Source organism: Theobroma cacao, chromosome 6 (genome assembly GCF_000208745.1).
Source record: "Theobroma cacao cultivar B97-61/B2 chromosome 6, Criollo_cocoa_genome_V2, whole genome shotgun sequence".
NCBI lineage: Eukaryota > Viridiplantae > Streptophyta > Magnoliopsida > Malvales > Malvaceae > Theobroma > Theobroma cacao.
The window spans coordinates 11,833,585-11,841,363 of record NC_030855.1 but is presented as its reverse complement, the minus strand read 5'-3'; positions in this window follow the sequence as shown (position 1 = coordinate 11,841,363).

Sequence of the window (7,779 nt, the reverse complement as noted above, 5' to 3'; positions counted from 1 at the left end):
TATTAATATTGAAATTATCAATTATTAATATTTTAAAAATAAAATAAAATAAAAATTAATCATAATAATATTTAAATTAAATAAAATATTAATATTCAAATTATTAATTATTAATATTTTAATTAAATTCTAGATTATTAATATTTAAAAAATTTAATAAAAATAAAATGTCATATAAATAATAAAGGGTGTTTTTGTCTTTTTATTTTTTATTCCTTTCTTATTCCAAAATTATTGTTACCAACCAAACACTACAATAAATTATAATAATTATTCTTGTCCTATTCCCTTTGTCATACCAAACTAAGTAATAACTATTCTATTCTATTCTCACCTCATTTTATTCCCATATAATAACTATTCTATTCCATTCCTGTCTATTCCACCAACCAAACGTACCATTAGGGAAATCTACTCTAGGGTTTATTATAGCTTCTAAACATTGTAGTCTAGATTCAAACAGCATAGGCCACCCATGTGGCTCACATCACAACACATAAGCACCCAATCCACAATTTGGTTCCTTAGCCTAGGCACTTACATATAGGCATACATATATATATATATATATATATATATATATATACATATATATACATGCACGCATTCTAACACCATGGCAACGCCTTCATAAAGGCGTCATGGATCACATGCATTTTAATTTAAACCCACTCACAGTGACAAATTGGAGTTAATCCCACCGTTGAGCTCAACTTTAGCCTTCAATCATGCTCTAGCTAACAAACATGTCCAATTACTTCATTTCCTCCTTAGAACACATCAAAACACCCAATTATCAATTAAATCCTAGCTTTCGAAAAATGACAAGTTTTTCACAATTAATCAAATCTTAGCAATTTAACTATTTAAGCTCAAATCCTCTATTAACAACCTAAACCCATAACGTAGAAGCTGGATTGGACAAGTCTTAGCTCGAAATTCTCCAATCCATGCCAAAGAGGGAAAATTATCAAATTTGGAGAAAATTAAATTTTGAAGTTATTAACCAATTAAATAAAAAAACCAGCAAAAATGTTAAACTTATCTCCAAGATGGTGTCCCAAGCTCCAAATAGCCTCAAATGGATCCAAAATAAATTCAAGGCTTAGGGTTTTGAGTTTTCTAGAGAAAGAAAGGGAAAGAAAGAGTTAGGAGAGAAATATGGCAGAATGGCCCGAAACCCCTTTTTATTTTTTCCATTTTTCAGTGATGTATCGATACATTTGGCAATGTATCGATACATTTATGGCAGAATGGTTCGAAGAGCTCCCTGCTTCAAATATATCGATATATTTGGGGTAATGTATCGATACATGTTCATCAAATTTCCAAATCTATGGATACATCCTTAAATGTATCAATAGAATTCCTCTAGAACACTTCATATTGTTCTTCTTGCCAAGAACATATCGATGCAATTTCCCCTATAAGTTGTTTTAAGCTTTGAAAACTTCAAAATATCCAAGTTTAACAGCCCAAATTATTTCCTGTTAATATCACACTTCAAATCACTCATTTAACTTAATCCCATATACATATATTCACAAACATAACATCAAACTTAGGTCAAAATTTCAAACTAGGGTTTTTATCACATATTTCCTCAAAATTGGCTTAAGTGTACATTTATCCATATATATATATATATGTACCCTTAAACACTAGGCATACATAACAAATCATCAATTAATTTAATTTACATCAAAAGTTGGGGGTGTTACATTGAACGTAGACCTTGTACTCTTTTCGCTACTAGAGAGCTATTCACAATTTGTGTTGAATTTCAACATGGACAAGATTGAGGTGACCCTTTTGGGCTTATTGAATATGCTCACATAGGTTAAGAACACCATTGCAAATGAGAAGCCTTAGTTCATCTTGTTTCTTCTAAGAAAAATAAAAATAAGAAAAAAAATTTTCTAAGAAAGACAAAGGTGAAAAGGCATCAAATTCGAAAGGTATGAAGCCTACTTAAGGAGTGAAGAAGGACAAGGACAAAGAAAAATGCCATTTCTGTGGTAAACTAAGGCATTGGAAATGTAATTACAAGAATTATGTCACAGCCTAATTTTCGGGCCATGACCAGTGCATGAGCTCAATGAGCATAGCCTACTAAGCCCAAGCAAGCCTTTTTGCATGATCCTGTTCATCATTCTATCCATCACTTTAAATGCCATATTTCGTAATTCTTAGCTATAATTATTTCAATAATATAATATGGCAACCAACTACTTAGATTTATATCATCCAAAATAATATCACTTATTACCAACTCATAGTGGCAACATTAATCAAAATAAACATATATTGTTTACGACATGTATCTTAGTGATTTACATCACATGTATGTATACACAGGTAAAAAGACTCATTGACTTCCAGTGGAGGGACTCTGGGTGAAGGTACAGCTATTGAATATCACGATACCTACCAAAAGGGGAATAAAAGAGGACACTTCATTCTGGGTCCCAACTACGTTTGAATCTGAAAACATGAAGTTAAAAAGAGAGTATAAACCTAGTAAGTGAACATAGGAAGGGAATAAGCATCAGTACGGGAAGTTTTAGAAAACATGATGCATTTATGTTGAAAACAGCGCAATTTAGCTCAATTTCTTGTTAAAACCCCTTAATTCAACTCTTGATCATTTAATGCCTTAGTATTAAAAGATCCATGATCAATAAAGAAGTTAAAGAGTGAAAAGTACAGTAGAGTTCAAGCAAGGCAAGCATAGCAGAGTGAATCTTGCTGCAGTAATATTCAGGGCAAAATTTTGAACCAACAAGAAAGAATGCATTCTTGCTATAGTAAAATTCAAGGCAATTAAGTTAGAAGAATTCTTGTCACAAGGAAAATCCATTTTGGCTGCAGTGAAAATCAATTGGAAGGTATTTATCAAATTTTAACATTCAATATTCAATGCAAACGCATAATATTTTCTCTAACCTCTCTATGGTATGTATATACATGTATACAACTCCTATCTCACCAGCTCATGTGCACTCCCACATCGCACATGGCATATATCATCAGTGTGTGCAGTCACACAACACACCAGTATCACCGTCATGTGCACTCCAACACCACACATGGCATATATCATCAGTGTGTGCACTCACGCAACATACCACTATCACCATCATTTACACTCCCACACCGCACATGGCATATATCATCAGTGTGTGCACTCACACAGCACACCAATATCATCGTCATGTGCACTTCCACATCACACACACACGATTACAATTGTCACCTAATAGTGCCATTCAATGCATAACATACACATCAACATAATGTAGAAACACATGAATTCATCACATTCATATTTCACAACATAAAAATGTTTCATCAAGGGCTTGTTCCAATGCAAACTTTAAAAAAAACCAACAAAATATTTCAAGTGGTTCAGTCAAGCAATAATCATTTATTCCAAAACATTTTAATGCAAGTTCACTCAATTGTCTTCATTGGTGCTTTAATCGACTCCAACTTCCACTAATGCTCCAAGTGGAGATATAGGGTCTCGTTGGAACCTATCACACACAATAGCATCACACCAACTCAATTGACATGAATATTATTCCAAAATCTATTTTCGTAAATCAAGTTTTGCTAGTTATTCCTAACTAGCTTCCAATTACCATTTGATTAGCTATTTATTCACACTACTCTAGTCACACTAGAAATAAATAAATAGCTTTCAGAAATAAAACAGTCTACAATTTAATTGTTGACCATCATCAACAATTTAAAAATCAACCCTAACTCAGTACTCACCTTGGTGAATTTGTAGTTAAATTCCTTTTCAAAAGTTTTCTTCAAGCTATTTGCAAAACCTCTCTCTCTTTCTCTAAAATATCCAGCTAGTGATATAAAGTATTGAGGAAAGACTTCTAAGGGTTCTTGAGGTGTATAAGTGAAAGAGTATGAAAAGCCCTATGACAAGGTATATAAAAACATAAGATTTGGGGTTTCCATGCGAAAATCATGGAGGTTTCAAGGGAGGCTTCCATGGAAGATGGAAAACGTTTGGTGAGGAAGAAAGATGGGAAAATGAAAAAAAAGCTGCTAGAAGTGAGAAGAAAGTGCTAGAGAGTTAGATATTTATGCTTAAAGTTGACTAAAGTTCCTTTTATTTACAAAAATGCCATTCAATAGTTGACTTTTCCTTTTTCTTCCATTTGGTCTAAAATTTTTACTCTTTTGACAATGAGAAAAGGTCCATAATAGACTAGGGGTACTCGAATTCACGAAAACTTAAAAATTTAGACCCGAGGTCCAAAATGATCATTTTGCCCCTACCGTGCAAAGTATCATTATTCCTATTTTCTTCGCTTATTTTATTATTATATACATCATTCATTTATTCCTTAGGCTTACTTAGGCCTTAATAATATTAGAAAACCCACTTCTAGGAGTTCACTAAGAAAAATGACAAAATTACCCCTAATCTGCATCATCGTATCTACATCCATTACACGTCTATGTAGGTCGAGGTTTCACAGATTTTCTTGAATCCATCAAACGAAAAAAACAAAAAGAAGCTTCCATTTCATGTGTGAATCATATGACAAAAAGAAGCTTCCATTTCAGGTGTGAATCATAGGATGATTTATTTTTCACTACTTGGTATATGATTCCGTAATCTTCATTAATGGTTTTAATATGTATGACATATTGAAGGAATTAATGATAAGGAGTAGTGAAGAATAAGACCATGAAGGCAACAACCTCAATTGATGGTGATCAAGCTTGTCGGCCTAGATTAGATTATGGAGCAATTAATAATTTTAAAACATTAAAGGTTTTCATGGCATGATTACGAAGATGAGATGTTTTGGTTTTGGGCCTAGGGCCGAATATTTTAATTTATGTTTAGGAAACATAGATTTTTATTTTACTAGCACAAAATGCTTGACTTATTTTATTTTGGAATTGTTCTAAATTATTTATCCTTAAGTATAACCTTGCATATATGATAATCAATATTAAGTCATAATGATAATATTATTGCGAGATTATTTTTCTTTTGATTATCAATCAAAAAGGAAATTAATTAGATGACTTAGATAAAATTGAGTCCTAACTCAATGAATTCATAATAGGATTATGGACATTTAGTTAAAGAGCATTCTTACTGAGATAAAATATCTACATTAAGATTTCTTAAAACTAAATAACAATTGATTATCATATTAAATTCATAAGAGATGAAGCACAAAGCATTCCAAACCTAATTAATCACATGAACTAACCTTTGAGAGGATTTGATCCCATAAACAATGATGAACAACTTATTATATGTAAGTATACATAAAAATTATGGATATAACGCACCAAAAGAAAGTAAATAAGTTTACTTGGTAAGATTTTTATACAAGAAAGAAATAGTGGGAGTTAGTGATACTTTAAAGGTCAAGGGAAATGAAATTACGAAATCTAATAAATAAGATCTATGCATAAAGATTGATTTAATGGGATGCATAAAGATGTATAATTCATCCGTTAAATACAAACCATTAGTACGATGCATATTGATGCACTAATCATATGAGTCAAGTCTATTAATGATCCAACATGAATGATTGGATAATAATATATATTCAATGGAATAAATTCAAAGTAGTTGAATACAATGAATAAGATAAACATATTTTGTGTAAATCATAAGGTTAGTGGCAGTAAGATAACTTACTCATTAAAATTGTATAAAATACATTTTCTAGTTTAAGAAATTATAATGGGACTAAAGAATTAAAGCCTAGAAAGGGACTCAACAAAAAAAATTTAGGATGAAATGTTGAAAGAGTTTAATATAGAAAGAATCTTAAATGTTAAAAGTGACATAAAGTCATGATTGAGCATTTGTATTAGAATGGTTGCAAAACAAGAGATAACTGCATGATTATATTCATAATTGGATACAAACCTTTTGTTTAGGCTATAAAAAAAGAGATATTTGGATCATTTCTTTCATGAACCAATAAATGATTCCAAGTTGTTAAAGTAACAACAAGACCCATAATAATAGAGTCAAGGTCTCGTTGTGATATAAATTAGTATTTTGATTATAACAATGGAGATTGTCAAACATATAAATTAACATATTCTCAAATATTGCAATTTGAGTTATTCTAGTACAGTCACAATTGCTAAGTAAAAGAGTTTGATATTAGATACGTTAACAATTGGCTCAAGTGCAAGTGGGAGATTGTTGGTATATGCCCTTGAGCCGACTGGATTGGTTAAAGAATATATACTATCATTTAGTGCATACTTAATCATATAACTATATGTGATAGAGGTATTTATTCATGTTAGTGCAATAATAAGGAGTTATTAAGTATTAATTGGATAAAGCACATAACATAAAGGCCTGGCAAGAGAATTGTAATGTTGTTACAATTATAAGATCAGTATGCATCAAAGCCATGTTCTTAAAATTGTTCCTAGTCATTCTATTATCAGGACAGAGCATTCATAATGCTCAAAAATTAATACACGTTAAGCCTCCTTACTTGGGAAGTAAGCAATCGATCTCATAGATTAAACTATATGGGATACTTGAAGATAACATATAAGTGCTTGTTAAAGAACTATAAGGACTCCATATGGTATTTCATTCAAGTCTCTATGAAATATGTTCTCATGTGATAGTCATGCAACTAGTCCTTGGGCTTGAAACACCAAGTCATCTTGTATGGGGAATTACATACTTTGATTTCACCTTTATGGATATGGAGGTGACCAAATGCCTAAACAAGGTGTTTTTGGGTATGCCATGAAGCACGCAAAGGTGAATGAGTGGTCAAGAGAGGATTCATCACCCCAAGAGAAATAAGGGGATATATCTCACTTGTTCACAATTCTTGATTAGCTTGTGTAAAGTCTGTGAAATCCCACATTGAGTAAGAGGATAAGTTAGGAAATCCTTAGGTGAGCACATAGATTGCATGTTTTTACTATCAAATTTAGTTTTAACCTTCAATGGAATTCACTGACACTTTTGGTTGTTTGTCACTTTTGAAACAAGAAATTTTCTAAGTTTGGAAGGGGTCAAAATATGCAAGTTTTATAAAATAATCTTTTGAAAATAAAAAATGACGGTAATGATTCCCTTGAAATTTAGATGATCCAAAATTATTTTTCCATAATTTTTGGAATACGTTTGCTATGGCAAACTTAAATTCAGTCAAAAATTTTCAATTTTGTTCTTAAAAGCAAAATTTTGATTTTGATTCTTTCGGATTTTGATTTTTTTGATATTTTTATTGAATCCAAATTGGGGGTTTTTTGCTTATTTACATTAAATATCTTAAGTAAATGGAAAGTAAAAAGTAAAGAGGACATTTACTTAAATGTTATTTAATGTAAATAAGCTGGGCATGTTTTATAGGCAATTTGTCTCAGAAAACTGTATTCTGTCTCAAATGTATTGATATATGTTCATCCTATATCGATGCATTTTCCACAAAACCAAATGTATCGATACATGGGCAAATGTACCGATACATATAGTCGATGTTAGGAAAATAAAAGGGGTAAAAACGTATTTGTATACCCTACCTTATAAATATATCACATTTTGCAAGGGTTGGCAACCCTCGGCCACATTTGCAAGGTAAAACACCTATTTTTCAGCTCTCTCAACTCGTTTTTAACTCAAATCTTCATTTTTGATGATTAAATGATGTGGTTTTGAGTTGTTGTCAAAAGGGTGACATTTTTAAGCTTTGGAAACTTTAAATCTTGGTTTCTAGTTTCTGAAAATATGAT